General features: G+C 34.7%; 1 long non-coding RNA gene across 18 annotated transcripts; it reads left to right on the top strand.

The window, feature by feature from the left end:
* The first annotated feature begins 29 nt into the window (after window positions 1-29).
* On the top strand, window positions 30-15,377 carry LOC116136902. Of its 18 annotated transcripts, none has more exons than XR_004129087.1 (20): window positions 30-92; window positions 159-286; window positions 477-568; window positions 1,112-1,168; window positions 1,290-1,450; window positions 1,631-1,779; window positions 1,941-1,962; window positions 2,079-2,193; window positions 2,324-2,441; window positions 2,658-2,958; window positions 3,092-3,195; window positions 3,830-4,004; window positions 4,126-4,234; window positions 4,347-4,441; window positions 5,102-5,200; window positions 6,228-6,313; window positions 6,397-6,695; window positions 6,946-7,083; window positions 7,781-7,895; window positions 13,319-15,377. It is a non-coding gene; the product is annotated as an uncharacterized LOC116136902 (long non-coding RNA). The 18 variants fall into 18 exon arrangements; XR_004129091.1 differs by having other exon boundaries at window positions 477-1,450; window positions 13,319-13,476; window positions 13,678-13,782; window positions 13,873-15,377; XR_004129086.1 differs by lacking the exon at window positions 1,112-1,168.
* Window positions 15,378-21,244: the final 5,867 nt, after the last annotated feature.

Raw genomic sequence — 21,244 nt, 5'->3', positions numbered from 1 at the left:
TTTAATATCTTAAGAATTGGTATTTGTCAGGTTCATGGACATCTCAAGAAGCAAATGCACGCTTAAAATGTGTTTATTTTCCAGTTACAGAGGTATGTGCCATACAGAGCACAACTCTTTTCTGCATGCTAGATAAATTCTGAAATTGTTGAATACAGGGGGGAGAGAGCATTGAAATGATTATAGAGAAGTTAAATTCTAAAGGACGGGAGTTCCTGAAAACTATGAAACTTTCAGTCGTGTTGCTATCTGTCATCTTGGTCGTCTTTTTCCAAATGCTCGCTGGGTAAGTTCTAAATCCTATGAATTCAAAAGAAGTTGATTGTGCTAAGTTGTGAAAATGCAATTGTTTTAATCACATAATGACTCACCTCAAATTCTACCCTATGTGGACATACATCCACAATGTGGTCAATGTTAATATATCATCTGCCACTTAATATAAATTCCCAAGGTAATTATGTGATTTACACCAGGCATGGCTTTTCTTTTATGGATTTGAGGCAGAAAAAGGGAGATAAGGCTCACCTACTGAAGAGATGTTGCTCAAGAGCAAAATGCTTCATTGGTAGGGTAATTGAATATTTTTTAAGTCACTACTATCCATGTACTTTCCAGTCACTGGGATGTGATTTGTTTTCCTCTCATATAAGGCATGTTCTACAAAACCTGTTTGGTTGTAGATACTAATGATAGTTTTAATCCGACACCTTCTAAGGTAAGGAATGTAGTGAAATTTCCATGTGTTTGTACCATCTCATGCTGCAACCTGTCTTTTCTACAGTTTTGTTTGATTGTGATTTGCTAAGCCCTCATTACCAAAGTTATTTTATGTATTGGGGCAGATTAGCGTATCTTTAAAAGCTAATGTTTTCTAAATATTAATTTGGAAAAAACATTTCTTATTACTAGTTGTTTCTACTCTCAGCATATGCCTGCAATGTTCAATTCTCTCTCACCAAGATTTTCAAAGATGGTTACTGACATTGCAACTAAACTAAAATAATTCTAAATTCAGTTTTTGGATGTGGTGAAGTAATTGTATACTCTTTTTGTGTTGATTTTTTTTTGTCAAATGACGATGATTTAACATATTGATTTAGCACACCAGAACCCGTTTACCATAGCTTTGAAGAATTTTGGTGTTATTACTTGTAAGAAGACAAAGGTAATTCTTATTTGCAAATTGTAAATATGGGGCTAGTTTTAATTAGTTTGTTTGAATTGTTACACTATCTTCCCAATGTTATAATTTCCAAATTTGCCGATTTCAATGTTGAAATTTGTAGAGCTGGAAAACTGTTAACTCCTTTGCAACTGGAAAAGGAATATCAAGACTGGCTTTTGCAGATGCATGATCATTATGATGAAGAAAATAACGTTGGAGCAGATCAACCAATTTTTAACATTAGCCCCAAAAACAAAAAGTCACCGGGCATTTCATCTGATGGTAGGCTTTGATTGATAAGGAATTTAACTTACATAACATTATTTTCCATTTTGCATAGTTTGCTTTTCATATACTTTGTTCAATTCCTTGGGTCTCTTTTTTATTCTTTTGTTGTTGATTTGTTTGTTTACTTGCTGTTTCTATCTGATGACATATCATATATATATTATTCAACTATAGTTTCAAGGGTGCACCAAGTACTAAAGAGAAAGGGTTTAACATGGAAATGAGGTCAAAGAGTTAAGGTTTTCAAGGGAGCATGTGCTGGAGTTCATAACAACAATATTTATGCAACAATGGAATATTTGGTCTTCAAGGGGATGCTGCTGGTAGGAAATGGTTTTAAGACTCTTGGACTTATAGAACATGACTATTAGTTTTCTTTTTATCATTTCGTAATAGAACAAACATATTATTGGCGTGTTTACATTATTTAATCTTCTTGCAAATTCTGATAAATTTCACCCTCCATTTTGTACATTTCTAATAGGTGATGCTCGAATTATATGCAGGTTTGCCATCTTGTGCATTTGTGGCTATAAAAGTTATATTTTTAGCGTATAAATATAATCCTTGTACTTTTTGTTTCACAAACATGTGATGTCTAATATCTTTTATGGTCTGAAAGGCCAATAGGTCTCATGGATAAGGAAGGATGTGTCCTCATGGAGAACAATGGGACTGTCAGCTTGGATATTTTTGGCTCCTCATCGTCACCTATTAGCATAATTGATTTTGGAAAGGTTTTCCATTTAGTTTCAATTTTGTCTTTATTGCTGCGTACATCCCTATTTCTTTGATATTTGTAAATTTTACTTGAGAGTAAGTGTTTTTTTTTTTTTTTTTTTTTTTTTTTTTTGTCATTGGCATTAGTGTGTATGTATGGACAATATTGATTGGGAATTGCAACTAGAGAAGCAACGTCAAAAAACTCCTGCTTTGATTGACTTGTTGAACGCAACACAATGTCAAAAAATTAGATGTTGATGGGGTCTGTATTCATCAAACTTCTCTTATTTTGGTTTAGCAAGGATGAGAACAATGATTAAGTTATCTAGAAATTCATAAATATAGAATGTCACAGCTTGTATATATGTAAACATATTCTCCATTTCTTTTGGCACTTAGCCTGAGGAACAAAAACTCAATCCCTTTCTTTTCTCTTCCATCAAGATATTTAATCACAACTAATTAGTTTTTGTTTCAGGCATTACCTTTCAGTGCAAAAGATGGAGAAGTACCTCTTAGAGAAATTGTGGTTGTTGTTTGGCCTACCAATGCTGTTTCTTCTAGTGCTTCAAAGAAGTTGGACCAAAAGTACATTGTTAAGAATAATTTAGAGATGATCATGGAAGTCGGATTCAAAGGTGAAAGGAAGAATCTTCAAAAGAGTATCAACATATACACAGCTAATGGACCACCTACTTCTACGAAAGGGTATCAAGGTTTATATATATTTGAATTCGGGTGCAAGTTACCAAACTTCTTCAGAATGTTGGGATGCATAGGTTTTTATTTCACCTTCCAAGTGATACAAAAGATTCTTAGCTCTTTTTGTTCATTGCAGTTTAATATGATATCGTTTCTTGTCTTTTATGATTATATAACCTCATATGATGAAATTTTGTGCTTTGGCCTCAGTCAAGCTGTAAGAGTTGTGAGAGACAGGTGGTAGTTAAGGGATCTTCTAAGGTTGGAAATTGGAGATTGTTGAGTTGTAAACAGAGCCCAAAGTTCTGTGTTCGGTAAGAAAACTTTTAACGAATCAGTTATCAATTTTTTTGTTCATGAAACTCACAGTAAAATCATTTCCATCTTCTGGCTGAGATAACTCATTCACACAAAATTTTGAAGAAACTTCGGATAACATTATTCTTTGCTAGTCTTAAGCCTAGAGTACAAAATAAGGGATGATAAGTAGCCCAAATAAGTTATCACAAGATGCTTCCTTTATTGCATAAGAATGAATTGCACAATTTCCCATCCTAGGCGTATTGTAGACAGACGAAAAGCAATTTTATTGACTCATTCCTAGAATTAAGTATGATACTCTTTATCATCCACTCAATCTCAATACAGTCTCTAAATAGGATTAATGACTAGTAAAACATCATCTTTTCATCTTTTAACCTACATTATGCATGGTGAGACTTTACAGCTTAAATATTATCGTTGGGCCTAAACCTATAAGCTTAAACTTTTGGTTTAAGTAAGTGCTTAATAATTCTATTTACCTTTCACATCAATTATCATGCATATTTTAATTCTTCTTAGGGAGTTTCCTCATCTTATTATTTTTCCCTTAACTAGCATTTTTAATTAGACTTAATAACCTTTTATATTCCCCCTTTTCTCATAAAATGACCATTTTCCACATAGTTGGTTCGTGCTTTCCACCTTTATCCATTGCGTGCTACGACATCTATGATAATCGGATTCCATTTGCATCTGTTATGGGGTGATAGTCAAACTTTATGCAAGCACGAGTGTTAATATTCATGTAGACAAGTTCAAGATACACCTTTCAGCTGATAAATTGACTCTTAATATTGAGGTATGAGTTCACACATGAGTATCTTTTATGTGCCCTTTTAAAGAAGTGCCTCTTATTTAAATAGTGTTAATATGTTTTTGGTGTGCATTAGCTCCTTGTTTAAGTTATCCTATTTCTACAGGATATTCTGATTGAAAGCTATGAGTTGGACAAGATCCAGCCACATTATTAGACTACCTTGGTAATATCTCCACAAGATGAATTGGTGTTAGTTTCAATTCCATGTCTAGGTATTCCAGTGATCTTAACAGATTTGCATCTAGAACCTGTTTCAATCTTTTTTCTAACATCATCTTGCCAATGTACTTTTATGTTTATATATGATTTATATATATGTATCAGTTATTCTTGGATCTTTAAAGCATGTCACTATCCAATCACCAAATTTTGGGAACAATTTGCTTCCAGGCTCTATGGTTAAGCAGCTTAAATATGAGGTATTTTGGGGATGTTATAATTTTCATGGCTAGACTTATTTTAGAAAACTTGTAATATCTTACGATTGTAATTAAGTATATTGTAGATTAATGAAGCAAACTGGATGACAAATCATTAGTCTCAAAGATTAATCTTATAAAGGAGGGGCTTAGCTGAACTCAGTTTAAAGTTAATTCTTATATATTGACATTGTATATATTGTACTGAGAACACTATTGATTATACAGATAATTATATGTTATTTGACAACCTAAGCATATCAATTGCATCAATGGGGTAGATTCCTTAATATTGCATATGGTATTTCACAATGTATTTTCATTTAACCCGTGGTACTTAGTGTATACTATTAATGTTTGATTTCAGTGCAGAAACTCGATGTTATTAATTTCCTTTTAGCATAATACATTTGTTAATCTTTGAATTCAATGCTGAAACATGATATTATTAATTTCCTTTTAGCATAATTCGAGATTTAGAACACTTTATGGAATATTAAGGTACTTCATCATAACAATTAAAGAAATATTTTTATGGCTCAACCTGCAACAATCAAACAAATGTATTATCTTTTAAGTTAGATAATTGGAAACTTGTATAGCTTTTGAGAGTGGTTTAAGGTATACTGGCTAACCTATTTAACCATTCATTTCTTCCAGATGTTTGATTCATATAGTAATCACGTGAACAAAGGTTTGGAAGCTGAATTGAACTTGGATGGATTTCGATTTGAAGATCAATTGGGCATAAAGCGTAAGGTCAGAATATTTCCTATATTAGGATTGTATTTTTGACAGATAATTCATTCATCTTTAACACATTGGTTCTTTAATGACTGCTAATACAGTATGGGAGTTCTAATTTTGCTAATACAGTATGTCCCAACTCCCACTTCCCATTCACATTAGTGCATTTGGGACTGTATTGTGGGCCGATTAAGGTCACAATGAGTCTGTAACTTGGCCATGTAATATTAAAGTTTTAATGCTGTGCAATATAATGTAACAAAGACACCCTGAAGGCCCATCTGAAAGTATATGTGTCCAAGTTAGTAATGTTCAAAAGTTCAAAGAGTTAATCAAATTCCTGTTCCTTATACGACAACATGATGTGCATCAGCCTGTTCTTATTGCTTATCTGACATCTTATGCATGATAAACTAATACTATAATTGTGCTTTGAGGTTCTACTGCATCTAGAGTTTACCATTTTTGTTTGTTACATGATCTGAATGTCCTGAAAAAGTTTGTAAACATAGGAGGACGATTATGGATGTGTTGACCTTAGTGGCCTCTTGAAAGTAACGGTTGGTTACGGAAAAAGTAGTTTGTGTCTTTATCTGACTGCATTTTTTTGTTTGGATATTTACTTGCCAGGCCGAAAAAGAAGATGATATTCTTTTATTACTAAAGCCCAATATTAGTCTAGTGAAATAGTAACATATTAAAAGCTTAGTGCTATCTAGTACTGGTTATCTCATATTTTAGTTGTGTACTGTAATTTCAAGGATGTAGACATTGGTTGATGGAAAATTCTTAGTCACTCATTACTTTGTAGCTTTTGGTTTCATTTGTCTATCTAAAAAGGAAAAATCTTTAGATTTTGCTTCTTGTGGGTAATTTGACTGATCATGAAAAGTTAAGTGTTACAATCGTTAATTGTATCAACGAAAATTTTTAGAATGCTGAGAACATAATCATGAACAATCGAATGTTACAATCGTTAATTGTATCAATGGATTTAGGTTTGTCCAGTGATTGCATTCTAACATTTCTTGCCTTGCAGTATCAATTAAAATTTTATGTGATAATGAAGTCATTTTCAATCAAGAGTTTCGAACTCAGAAAAGGGAATTGAGAATTGTATTTGGGGTTAGTGTGCTTTACTTTTGCCATCCCTTTGCGTAATTATTGGAAGTTTAAATGTCATTTTTACTAATTGTGTATAGAATCAGGTGCCTGAATGTTGTCCTATTGGTTCTCAACTTGAAAATATGGTTTTTGAGGTTGCTGATTGCAATGGTGATGCTGATGCAAGTATCCATGATAATGAGGAAGGTGGCCGATCCCGTACACTCAAGATAAGGTCAAAATCTATTGGCACAGAAGATTCAGTTCGGTATGCTTTCAGGCATGGGCACTGCACTGTTCCTGCTATTCCCCTTCCTCAGTGTGAGGGATGCTTTTGCTTTGTAGCTGTGCATTCTTGTTACACAGAGCTACATCTAAGCATCAATGTTGCAACAAATTTTATGTTAGTGATTAAATACTATATAGTTTTATCTATTTATGAATGGGTTAGAAAATAAAAACTAAAGAAATCAGGACATAGTAAGAGTCCTGAAATCCACCAAAAACACTTAGCAAACTTCTTTAATTGAAAGACTGTTGTGTCCACTGTTGGGTGTCTCTATCTTAAGAGCTTAGCTTTAGTATTAACACTTTATGATGATCATTTTTCAGTCACAAATACTACATTGTTAACTATTGGTTTGCATGTGTAGGTTCCTCTTTTGCAAAGTCCAAAAACGGAGTCCGGTGAGATACCTTCATATTTTGATGGAAAGTTACAACTTCTCGAGGGCTCAACTCCCCTCAAACATGTAGGCAACCTTGCGGTATCCATCATAAAGACTGAGAAGGTATTGTGTCAAATTCCATCTCTATATTATTTCTAAGATGTAAATGCATTTTTGATGCTAGAATAGATGCTTCATTGTCTTTGATTTATATGTTCCAGGTAGAGATTCTTTTCACTTTTTCTTAGTGCCTCGGTCAAAGAACACTTGAATTTTCCAAATTTCGGAAAGAACTTTTCCTACTGTTTTGAGTTTCAGTGTCCCTAGCTGAGTTGTTGTCATGTGCCAAATGTGGTGATGTTGCTTACTAATTGATAGTTGGTTTTAGTCTGAGCTTTGTTGTTTGGACTGCTTTTGTTGCAGGAACTTCAGCATGTAATTACAAATATAGTTCTAATTTGTAAATGCTTTTGTTGTAGGAACTTCAGCATGTAATTACAAATATAGTTCTAATTTGTAAATGCTTTTTGATGATGAAATATTTCTAATGTCCATGTTTCTATTATGCAAATACATTTTTGATGCTGGAATAGGTGCTTCATTGCCTTTGATTCAGTTGTTGCGGCTAGAGATTCTTTTCATTTGTTTTTAACGCCTTGGTCAAAGAAGACTTGAATTTTTCCATATTTCGTTCATGTAAAAGAACTTTTCCTACTGTTTTTGTGTTTCATTGTCCCCGTTAGTGTTCAACATTACTACTTAGTTGAGTTGTTGTCATGTGCCAAATGTTGTTTTGTTGTTTGGACTGCTTTTGTTGCAGGAACTTGAGAGTGAAATTTGCAAAATATAGTTCGCGTATCAGGAATCATGAAGTGGCATTGAAAATTGTTATGATCAAACGGCAGAAGTCGAGCAAGTCTTATCTCAATTGCAAGGTTTTGACTAACCTAATTTTCTTTCTCATTCATTAAAAATAATATGAAAATGAATCCTACTCAGTATGCATGATTGAATTACAAGATTTGGTGTAGAATGATAAATTTCACAAATTATTTGTCCGTTTTAAGAAAATTTTATGACCCACGAACTTTAATGTAACACATACTAGCTATTATTGTGTATCTTTATTAAGTTCAAGATCCAAAATGGTAAGTTGCTCAATATGGTGATAAGATTACACAATTTTAGGCAGTGATCATTTAAAGATGTCACTACTAATTTGGTTTATTTGTCATATAAATCTGTTGGAATCATGTGAACCGTACTGTTTTCTGATTTCCAACATTTTTTGTCTCTTCTATTTATTTGTAGCTGTTAAAATATTTGTTTGTCATGATTAATAGGTACATATTTACCTTGTTCACATCTTAATGTGTTCAACTGATTGAGTGTGGGACTATGTGTTTTGGGTCCTGTCATAAGAGTTAAAACGTTTAGGACATATTTAGACTGAAACAACAGTGTTTGTGAAATATGTTGCTTGATTATTTCCCCAAGCAAGATGAGAATTTATACAATGTACAAGTTACATGAATTAAGAAAGAATTGATCCTAAATAATCAAGGATATACACACAATATTAGTCTACCATATTTACACAAATCGATCTAGGAAATACTATCTCTATTTTCCTAATATATCTTAATAGTCAATCTAGGAAATAATATCTCTATTTTCCTAATATGTATTAACACTCCCCCTCAAGCTGGAGTATATATGTCATATGTTCCAAGTTTGTTACAAATGTATCCGATTCGGGAACCTTTGAGAGACTTAGTAAGAACATTTGCTAGTTGGTCATTTGAGTTGACAAAACTGGTGACAATGTATCTGGATTCAATCTTCTGTCGGATAAAATGACAATCAACCTCTATATGCTTTGTTCTTTTGTAAAAGACTGGATTTGAGGCAATATGCAGAGCAGCTTAATTTTCGCGTATTAGTTTCATCTGCTTCACTTCACTACACCCCAATTCTTGAAGAAGTTGTTTCAACCAGATGAGCTCACAAGTCGCGAGAGCCATAGCCCGATATTTTGCCTCTGCACTTGATCTAGCTACTACATCTTGCTTCTTACTCTTCCAAGATATTAGATTACCTCCAATCATGATACAGTATCTAGAAGTAGATCATCTATTTGATGGAGACCTAGCCCAATCAGCATTAGAATACCCAACAATTTGAGAATGACCCTTATTTTCATATAGCAAGCCTTGTCTTGGAGCTCCTTTAATATACTTGAGAATGCGAACTGTTGCGTCCCAATGACCAGCCTGGAGAAATTGGCTAACCACACTAACTGCAAAGGAGATATTTGGTCTGGTGATCGTGAGCTAATTCAGCTTACTAACCAATTTTCGATACCTTCCAAGGTCTTCTAATGGCTCCCCCTGTCCAGGAACAAGTTTGACATTGGGATCCATAGGAGAATCTACAGGCTTACAGTCTAACATACCTGTCTCCTCAAGAATGTCCAAGGCATACTTCCTTTGTGATATAGCAATACCAACCTTAGACTGTGCTACCTCAATCCCCAGAAAATACTTTAGCTTCCCCAAGTCCTTGGTTTGAAAGTGGCTAAACAGATGCTGCTTCAGTTGAGAAATGCCATCTTGGTCATTACCTGTTATGACAATGTCATCAACATAGATAACCAAGTATATAAATTTACCATGATTATTACGGCGGAAAAATACTGAATGATCAGCTATACTTCGCGACATCCCAAACTGTTGAATCACAGAACTGAACTGTCCAAACTATGCTGTAGGTGACTGCTTGAGACCATATAAAAACCGGCGTAGACGACACACCAATCCTGACTCCCCCTGAGCGACAAACCCTGGCGGTTGCTCCATATACACTTCCTCGGCAAGTTTATCATACAAGAAGGCATTTTTGATATCCAATTGATGAAGAGGCCATTGATACATGGCCGCTAAAGAGATAAGGAGGTGTACCGAAGTAATCTTAGCAACAAGAGAGAAGGTATCATTGTTGTCGAGCCCATAGATTTGACTGTACCCCTTTGTAACAAGGCGAGTCTTCATCCGATCAACTTTGCCATTAGGACCAATCTTAACAGTGTAAACCCAACGATACCCAACAACAGTCTTGCTTGGCGGTAAGGAAACCAACTCCCAAGTGCCATTATGATCGAGAGCAATCATCAGGACCAATCTTAACAGTGTAAACCCAACGATACCCAACAATAGTCTTGCCTGACGGTAAGGAAACCAACTCCCAAGTACCATTATGATCGAGAGCAATCATCTCCTCATCATGGTAACTCTCCACCTTGGATGTGCCATTGCCTCGCTAACAGTGTTAGGTATAGGGATAGAAGACAGGTTTGAAATAAAGGCAGAATAAAATGGAGATAAACTATCATAACTAAGAAAATTATAAATAGGATGTGGGTTTCGAGAAGATAGAATACCTTTGCGAAGGGCAAGTGGAGGAGTTCCCTTGTCTGCAGGAGGCATGACCAGAGCAGGCGACAGAGGAACAGGAGATAGGTCATCAGGATTGATCGAGGTACCTATATCAAGAAGGGAAGTACCATTGGGATTAGTAGGAGGACGAGGACGACGAGAATAAACTTGGAGAGGAGGACGATCCATCGACGAGGAAAGAGGGATAGGGATAGGTAAGGTGGCAGGGATAAGATTGCTATTAACGGTGTTTTCAGAAAAGTATGGAGATGTTTCAAAGAAAGTTACATCTGCAGAAACAAAATATTTGTTGGTGGTTGGGTCATAGCAACAGTAACCTTTTTGGAGAAGAGAATATCCTAAGAAGATACACTTAAAGGATTTAGGCTGTAATTTGTCTTTGCTTGGAGTGTGATCATGAACAAAGCAAATGCAACCAAACACCCATAAATGTATTGGGTATGGGTCTTTACCAGGAAACAGAATGTAGTGAGGACTCTTATGTTGCAAGACAGAAGAAGGCATACGATTAATCAAGTAATAGGCGGTGAGAATTGCATCCCCCCAAAATCGAAGAGGAACATGATGATGTATAAGTACAGTACAGGTTGTTTCAATAAGATGACGATTTTTGAGTTCAGCGACCCCATTCTGCTGAGGAGTATGGGCACATGAGGTGTGGTGAATAATACCCTGAGAAGACATATACTTAGTAAAGGGAGAAGATAGATATTCCCTAGCATTATCACTATGCAAAATCTTAATAGAAACACCAAATTGATTACGAATCTCAGCACAAAAATTCCAAAAGATAGAAAATAACTTAGAGCGAGTTTTCATTAAAAATACCCAAGTATTACGAGAATAGTCATCTATAAAAGTAACAAAATAATAGAAACCCAAAGTTGAACTGATATGACTAGGAACCCAGATGTCTGTGTGAACAATGTCAAACATTGAGATGACCCTATTATTGACTCGCTTGGGAAAGGAAACTCTAGTTTGTTTTCCAAGTTGACATGACTCACAATTAAAAGAAGATAATGTAGACATACTAGGTACTAATTTCTGAAATTTGGCAAGACTTGGATGACCAAGGCGGCTATGAAGAATGTCGGTAGATGCAGCGGAGGTGAAGGCAATTGGCGGATTTGGATCGGAGAGGTGGTACAGTCCATGTGATTCATGTCTTGTTCCAATCGTCTGACCTGTGTTCCGATCCTGCACCACAACAGGGTCAGCAAAAAAGGTGACAGAATAGTTAAGATATTTGGTTAACTTACTAATAGAAATCAGATTATATGGACATTCAGGGACGAATAATATTGAGTTTAAAGAAATGGAAGGAAGTGATCGAGCTTCTCCTATCCCTTTGACCATAGTCTGTGAACCATTAGCAAGAGTAATTTTTGATAAAGTGGGAGAAGAGGTAATTTGAGATAAAAGATTTTTATTACCAGAAATGTGGTCAGATGCTCCGGAATCCAAAATCCATGGGCCAGTGGAGGAGGTCCTGCTCAGATAGGCAAAGGAATTACCAGTTTGGGAGGCGCCAGATGAGGATGACTGTTGCTTGACAACTTGATATTGAAGATACTTATTGTAATCAGCCCCAGACAATGTAATGGAGTTGGGTTGTTGGTCTTTAGCATCGGGTAAAGGAAGGAGTCCATCTCCAGTTGCTTGAGCCACATGAGCGGTGGATTGATTAGAAGATTGACGTGGTGGCCTCCCATGCAAAGCCCAACAAGTGTCTCGGTTGTGGCCATTCTTGTCACAATAGGTGCAATGTGGTCTAGATCCCTTTCCTTTTCCCTTTCGAGAACCGCTCTATCCTTGTTGATTTCTTGCCTGAACAGTTGATTTTGATGCTTCTGCCATTGTAATCAAGAGAAGTGAGAGATAAATCCAAAACGGTAGAAACACCCTCTGTCAGAGTTGAATCACCAACAAGAAGGAAGAACTGGAGGAAACCGATCGCCTGAGAAGAACCAGAAGATGCCAACGAACCAGGAGAATCAAGAAATAAACTCCCCAAAAGCACAGAGGAGCGCCTCCTTTAAAGATATGTTATAAGGTTTCTGAAATAGATGGATTTAGAAGAAGAAGAAGGCCAAGAACCAGGTTGGCTCTGATACCATGAAACAACAGTGTTTGTGAAATATGTTGCTTGATTATTTCCCCAAGCAAGATGAGAATTTATACAATGTGCAAGTTACATGAATTAGGAAAGAATTGATTCTAAATAATCAAGGATATACACACAATATTAGTCTACCATATTTACACAAATCAATCTAGGTAATACCATCTCTATTTTCTTAATATATCTTAACAGTCAATCCAGGAAATAATATTCCTATTTTCCTAATATATCTTAACATAGACATGCAAGTTTCTTTGTTATTTTGAGGACTTGAAGGCACATTTTGTCATTCTCTGCCATGCCACAATAGCAGGTGGTCATTACAACATTGATGAAATAATAATATTTGTTTGAGAAAAGTTAAGTTCTCTAGTAGTACTTTTAATAATGGGACCTTTATATGTCATGACTTATTTGTGATGAGGATGCAAAAACATTTTGATATGAATTTTGTGGCAATTAAACTCTTTACGACTTGCAATTTGCAAAATATTTGTGGTATTGCAAAAAGTTGTTGGCATGATACTAAACTATATGGAGTTCTATGTTGAAATTATTTAAATTTGTTCCATATGATATAAACTTCATTGGAGGAAAAAAGAGTAATGGTCTAATTTTAATGTTCATGTTCATGTAAAATCAAATAGTTAGAAATTTGGTTTTATTTTCTACTTGCTACTTAAATTAAAGCACTACCTTCAATGTATTTATAAATGTGGCTCTAACAACATATTCGGTGGAAAACTGAAAATGGATCTGTTGTTGATTTGTTTACCAGCTTCAACTGAACCTCACATTTTGACTGATCCATACTCCTTGCTTACAAAAGAGGAAATAACTCTCGTCGTCCACCTCCTCCTGTTTCATGTCCGACACCAACTTCTTCGTCATCCGATCCAGTTTTAAATGATGATCTTCATATTGTATTGCGAAAAGGTAAGCGACAGTGTACGTATCCTGTTTCTTCTTGTGTTTTTTATGATCATTTGTCACATTCATCATGTTCCTTTATTACTTTCCTTGATTCTATTACTATCCTTAAAACTGTTCATGAAGACCTTTCTCATCTTGGTTGGCGTAATGCAATGAGAAAGGAAATGAATGCCTTAGCTGACAATGGTACTTGGAAATTGGTAGATTTACCTTCAGGGAAACAGACAATTGGATGTAAATGGGTGTTTACAGTTAAAGTTAATCCAGATGGGTTAGTTGCTCGGTTAAAAGCTCGTCGGGTTGCTAAAGGTTATGCTCAGACCTACGGAGTTGATTATTCTGATACTTTTTCCCTTGTGTCTAAGTTCACCTTTATTCGGTTGTTTATCTCTATGGCAGCTACTTATGATTGACCTTTGCATCAGCTAGACATCAAGAATGCTTTTCTTCACGACGATCTTTAGGAAGAGGTATATATGGAGCAACCTCCTAGGTTTGTTGCTTAGGGGGAGTATGGGAAAGTATGTTATCTTCGCAAATCTCTGTATGGTTTAAAACAAAGTCCTTGTGCTTGGTTTAGAAAGTTTAGTCAGGCTGTTGAGAGATTTGGTATGCTGAAATGTAAAACTGACCATTCTGTTTTCTACAAACGGTCTGAAGCTCGCATCATTCTTCTAGTTGTGTATGTGGATGATATTGTTATTACTGGGAGTGATAATGTGGGCATCACATCTCTTAAGTCTTTTCTCCATACCCAGTTCCATACAAAAGACTTAGAGATATTGAAGTATTTCTTGGGGGTTGAAGTTACAAGGAGCAAACGAGCCTCTCTCAGAGGAAATATGTGCTCGACTTATTAACTGAGACAGGGAAATTCGGGGCAAAGCCATGTAGTGCTCTGATGGTTCCTAATATGCAGCTTACGAAAGATGGTGAACTATTTGGAGATCCTAAGAAATATAGAAGATTGGTCGGGAAGTTGAACTATCTTACGGTGACTCGTCTAGATATTGCATATTCAGTAAGTGTTGTCAGTCAGTTTATGGCCTCCCCAACAGTTCATCATTGGGCGGCTTTGGAGCAGATCTTGTGTGATTTGAAAAGATCCCCTGGATGTGGTATATTATATGCCAATCATAGTCACTCTCATATTGAATGTTTCTCAGATGCAGATTGGGTAGGTTCCAAGGTAGATAGAAGATCCACATCAGGCCATTGTGTCTTTGTCGGAGGAAATTTAGTATCATGGAAGAGCAAGAAGCAGAATGTCGTGTCATGATCAAGTGCAGAGTCGGAATATAAGGCTATGGCACAAGCTGTTTGTGAAATAATGTGGATATATCAGTTCCTGATTGAAATAGGCCTTGAAACTTCAGTACTAGCGAAATTATGGTGTGATAACCAAGCGGCTTTTCATATTGCATCTAATCCAGTGTTCCATGAACGAACGAAACACATTGAGATCGATTGCCATTTTGTTCGTGAGAAACTACAACAAGGTCCGATTTTCACTGGGTACATGAAGACTGGAGAACAGTTGGGAGATATCTTTACAAAGGCTCTGAGTGGGATTTGAGTTGATTATCTTTGTAACAAGCTGGGTATGATTGATATTTATACTCTAGCTTGAGGGGGAGTGTTACAAATGTATATAACTTCCTGGATTATAGGGATTACATTGATATCCTGGATTATTGGGATCACATTGACATCCTGGATTATAGGGTTCACATTGATCTTGTATCCTAATAGAAATTGATCACCTACCTAGTTTAGAACACTACGAGTGTATATAAATATGTATACTTTTAATCTATGGATGACAAGAGTGAATATTCTTCCTTAGTACGTCTTTACATTTATGTAAAACTCTAAATCTTTCTAAGCTATATTTTAACAATTTATTGTCAAAAATTATTCACATATACCTTTATTATCTAAACTATTGTAGAACAATCTGCATTTTATGAGTTCGATTAGACTATAGATGCAATACAGCTGATGCACAAATATTCCAAATTTTTTTCTTTAATACTTTTCCTTTATAATTTGTTGTGTTGTCTGGTTTGTTTCATTATTTGGAATACTTACTGGGAGTACTTCGATCGGTGAAGGTTTAACGTGCTTATCACTTTGATTTATGAATTCCTTTTCTCCATTGGGAGATGGATGTTAGTGAAATAGTCTGAGGCTTAGGACCTTGATTTGATGTTAAATATAAATCTTTTGATACGCTAGTGAAGTTTTATAACTAGTTCTGTCTGTACTCTTGCAGATTTTCCTGTTTTACGTCTCCTTGATTTTGCTGAGTTGTTGGATAAATACTGATCTTTTGGGTCAAGCGGTTTGTTGGTGTTTAGTTATTTACTTTGAATTACGGATGTTGATAAGGCCACCTAATTTTTGTCTACAATTGGCTATTTTTAGTTAAACAAACAAATAATGAGTCAGTAATAGACATCATTGATCATGATGGTGAAACTTCTGACATAGAAATGACAGTTGACACAAAGTTTGTCATATTTCTTATGTAGTTATGTCAACGCTGTTAAGTTCCTATTTATTGATTCAAGTTGGTTTTTAATGGTTAGTCTTAGGTTTGAGAAGTTGACTTCTTTGCTTTGCCTTGATTAATTCATTGAAATATCTTGAAATTGGTTTGTAATCTTTGAATTATTTTCTGTATAATTGTCTTTGTGGGCCTTTAGATGGATATTAACTTTGTGGACAACTTGTTCATTCTTTTGTAATTATTAAAGTCGATGATATTGACAATTTTCCATGTTGACCATAAGTGTGCTTAATTAGCTTGGCAATGTGACTATTTGATTGTTTTTTGTGCACTAAATTTTCTTTTTCTTTTCTTGTGGGGATCATACCGTACTTACATTGTATTTCTTAATTTTTGGAAAATATTTGAGCCTAAGCTAAAAAGCTTGAACAAATTTCAACTGCTGTGCAAGCTAAAGGACATCTACTTCCCTTATATTCAGGTGTCTTTGCATAAAAAAAAAAAAAAAAAAAAAAAAAAAAAAAAAAAAAAAAGACCTAAATCTTATCCAGTTAATTTGTGGTTTCATACATGAATATAAGTGTAATTATATAATATATTTACCACATTTCTAGATTTTATGTATAGTCTTATAATTATTTGTATTTATCTCCTTATTGGTGTATAATGTGCAAAAAGCATAAAAAGCATCGTTAATGTCACTCGTCTCTGTCCAGAAGCAGTAAAACTGTGGAATAAAGTATGTTGAACTGCCAATTTGTCTTGGCAGCTTAGGCCTGTTCTGTTTCTCTGCTTACCGAAAATTTTTGTGCTTTTGGAGGTGGTAGAAAAGCTTCATCATCATTCAACTGTGGGATTTTGGCTACTGTTTGAGTTATTTATCAGAAAGGAACAGGATGATTTTTGAAAATGTTAAGAGTAGAGGACATTGACATTTTATTGGATACAATAGTGATGTTTAGTTGTTAAACTGATGAGTTTATTTAATTGTAAATGTTTGAGAACACTGTGTGTATTGCAAGTGAAAGCACTCATGGATCATTTCCATATGCCTACCAGCCGAGGTATTTGTTGCTTATGGATTTCGGTAGAAAATATACGGCAATACATTTGCATACGTAAGGCATTGCCTTTAATGATAAGAATGTTCCTATTTTTGCTGTTTTTTCCTATTGTTATTTGTCATATTTTACCTATCCAGCTCTTTTCTTTTTTCTTTTTTGTGTAAGAAGGCTATTTTTTTTTAAATTCATTTTCATGACTATTCGGTTGACCATACAAAATTAATTTGATTGTAGACATTATCAATATGCAAATCTTTTTAGATATTAATAATTATTATGTCTTATATATTATCTTGTTGATGTGCAGTGCGATGAAGTATCTAAGATGGGGAAGACCACCACACCAATTGAGCTCCAGGTTTAACTTGTTACTGTTATTTTACCAGCTGAATTTTTTCCCAATACTTCCAAGTGATTGGTATACATATGCCAAAGTACTTGGGATTTTTTAAAGCAAATTTTACTAGTCATGAGAAGGAATTACAGAAGTCATAGAGATTGGAATGCAGCTTTGTCTCTATTTATGTTATTAATAGAATTCTTTTTTATGTTTCTTAAAATAAAAAAAATAAAATAACAAAAAAGGAGTTTCGTCTTTGCAGGTTAATGGTGTTGACTTAGCTGAAATTGCAGGTGGGGAGGTTGCATTAATGAACATGCATTCATGCAGTGGTCCTGAGTTTGTTTTACAGCTTCACTTTTCCCTTAGACTTGGTTGTTCTACAGCCAAAAGTCCTGGTAGCAATCAGTTCTTTTGTCATGATTTTCAAAGGCCAATAGGTCTCATGGATAAGGAAGGATGTGTCCTCGTGGAGAACAATTGGACTGTTAGCTTGGATATTTTTGGCGGCTTATCATTACCTATTGGCATAATTGATTTTGGAAAGGTTTTCCATTTAGTTTCAATATTCTATTTATTGCTGCATACATTTCTATTCCTTTGATATTTGCAAATTTTACTTGAGAGTAAGTATTTATTTATTTTTTTGTCATTGGCATTAGTATGTATGTATTGACAATATTGATTGGGAACTGCAACTAGAGAAGCAACATCAGAAAGCTCCTGCTTTGATTGACTTGTTGAACGCAACACAATCAAATTTGATGTTGATGGGGCCTGTGTTGATCAAACTTCTCTTACTTTGGTTTATCAAGGATGAGAACAATGATTAAGTTATCTGGAAATTCATAAATATAGAATGTCATATCTTGTATATTTGTAAAAATATTCTCCATTTCTTTTGGCACTTGGCCTGAGGAACAAAAATTCAATCCCTTTCTTGTCTCTTCCATCAAGATATTTAATCACAACTAATTAGTTTTTGTTTCAAGCATTACCTTTCAGTGCTAAAGATGGAGAAGTACCTCTTAGAGAAATTGTGGTTGTTGTTTGGCCTACCAATGCTGTTTCTTCTAGTGCTTCAAAGAAGTTGGACCAAAAGCACATTGTTAGAATAATTTAGAGATGATCATGAAAGTCGGATTCACAGGTGAAAGGAAGAATCTTCAAAAGAGTATCAACATCTACACAGCTTGTGTACCACCTACTTCTATGAAGGGGTATCAAGGTTTATATATATTTGAATCCGGGTGCAAGTTACCAAACTTCTTCAAAATGTTGGGATGCATAGGTTTTTATTTCACCTTTTAAGTGATACAAAAGATTCTTATCTCTCTTTGTTCATTGCAGTTTAATATGATACCGTTTCTTGTCTTTATGATTAGATAACCTCATATGATGGAATTTTGTGCTTTAGCCTCAGTCAAGCTGTAAGAGTTGTGAGAGACAGGTGGTAGTTAAGCGATCTTCTAAGGTTGGAAATTGGAGATTGTTGAGTTGTAAACAGAGCCCAAAGTTCTGTGTTCGATAAGAAAACTTTTAACGAATCAGTTATCAATTTTTTTGTTCATGAAACTCATAGTAAAATCATTTCCATCTTCTGGCTGAGATAACTCATTCACACAAAATTTTGAAGAAACTTCGGATAACATTATTCTTTGCTAGTCTTAAGCCTAGAGTATAAAATAAGGGATGATAGATAGCCCAAATAAGTTATCACAAGATGCTTCCTTTATTGCATAAGAATGAATTGCACAATTTCCCATCCTAGGCGTATTGTAGACAGACGAAAAGCAATTTTATTGGCTCATTCCTAGAATTAAGTATGATACTCTTTATCATCCACTCAATCTCAATACAGTCTCTAAATAGGATTAATGACTAGTAGAGCATCATCTTTGCATCTTTTAACTTGCATTACGCATGGCGAGACTTTACAACTTAAATATTATCGTTGGGCCTAAACCTATAAGCTTAAACTTTTGGTTTAAGTAAGTACTTAATAATTCTATTTATCTTTCACATCAATTATCATGCATATTTTAATGCTTATGAGGAAGTTTCTTCCTCCTATTATTTTTCCCTTAACTAGCATTTCTAATTAGACTTAATAACTTTTTATATTCCCCATTTTCTCATAAAATGACCACTGTCCACATAGTTGGTTTGTGCTTCACCTTTATCTAGGGCTGTAAACGAGTCTGACTCGGTAAAGCATTAAACGAGTTCGAGCCGAGTCACAAGTCAATCGAGTTAGGAAAATTCGACTCATGACTCGACTCGTTTATAATCGAGTCGGCTCGTGACTCTACTCGAACTCGTTTGACTCGACTCGAAAAGCTCGATTATGACTCGATTAACTCAAGCTCGAACTGGGTCGATTACAGCTCGATTACGGCTAGTTTGGCCCATTTTTAATATAACCCGCAGATCTTGTTTTATACAAATCAAATCCAATTTTTGATAAATTTGCATCCAAATCAACATAAATCACATCCAAATCAACACAAATCACATCCAAATCAACACATCAACAGTGTATTACACAACAAATTATAAAATCCTAAAACTTTAATTGGGGTTTGGGTTAATTTGCAACATTTTAAAACTTTTACATGTCAATTACAAAACAGACCTAAAACTTTTATTTTTTGCATAAAAACCCTAAACGAGCCACTATGGACTCGTGAGCTGAATCGAGCCATAGTACCTAATTCGAGTCTTATTCGAGTCGGCTTGGCTTTTTATAATCAAGTCGACTCGCGAGCATCTCGGCTCGGTTGACACCCCTACCTTTATCCATTGCGGGCTATGACATCTATGATAATCGGATTCCATTTGCATTTGTTACGGGGGTGATAGTCAAACTTAATACAAGCACAAGTGTGAATATACATGTAGACAAGTTCAAGTAGACCTTTCAGCTAATAAATTGGCTCTTAATATTAAGGTATGAGTGCACACATAAATATCCTTTATGTGCCCTTTTAAAGAAGTGCCTTTTATTTAAATAGTGTTAATATGTTTTTGGTGTGCATTAGCTTCTTGTTTAAGTTATCCTAATTCTACAAGATATTCTGATTGAAAGCTATGAGTTGGACAAGATCCAGTCACATTATGAGGCTACCTTGGTGATATCTCCACAGGATGAATTGGCGTCAGTTTCAATTCCATGTCAAGGTATTCAAGTGATCTTAACAGATATGCATGTAGAACTGTTTCAATCTTTTTTCTAACATCATCTTGCCATTGTACTCATGTTTATATATGATTTATATATATGTCACTATCCAATTACCAAATTTTGGGAAAAATTTGCTTCTAGGCTTTGTGGTTAAGCCGCTTAAATTTGAGGTATTTTGGGGATGTTATAATTTTCATGGCTAGACTTATTTTAGAAAATTTGTAATGTCTGATGATTGTAATTAAGTACATTGTAGATTAATGAAGCAAATTGGAGTGGTTGACAAATTATTAGTCTCAAAGATTAATCTTATAAAAGAGGGCTTAGTTGAACTCCGTTTAAAGTTAATTCTTATATATTGACATGGTATATATTATACTGGGAACACAATTGATTATACAGATAATTATATGTTATTTGACAACCAGAGCATATCGACTGCATCAATGGGGTAGATTCCTTAATATTGCATATGGTATTTCACAGTGTATTTTCATTTAACTCGTGATACTTAGTGTATATTATTAATTTTTTATTTCAGTGCAGAAACTTGATATTATTAATTTACTTTTAGCATAATTAGAGATTTAGAACACTTTATAGAATATTGAGGTACTTCATCGTAACATTTAAAGAAATATGATGTGCATGTTCAGTATTGATTCTTTAAT

The sequence above is a fragment of the Pistacia vera genome, unplaced genomic scaffold (genome assembly GCF_008641045.1).
Source record: "Pistacia vera cultivar Batoury unplaced genomic scaffold, PisVer_v2 Contig320, whole genome shotgun sequence".
In the NCBI taxonomy this organism is placed as follows: domain Eukaryota; kingdom Viridiplantae; phylum Streptophyta; class Magnoliopsida; order Sapindales; family Anacardiaceae; genus Pistacia; species Pistacia vera.
Note: the sequence above shows the minus strand (reverse complement) of the source record. Positions and strands in the feature narration are given on the sequence as shown.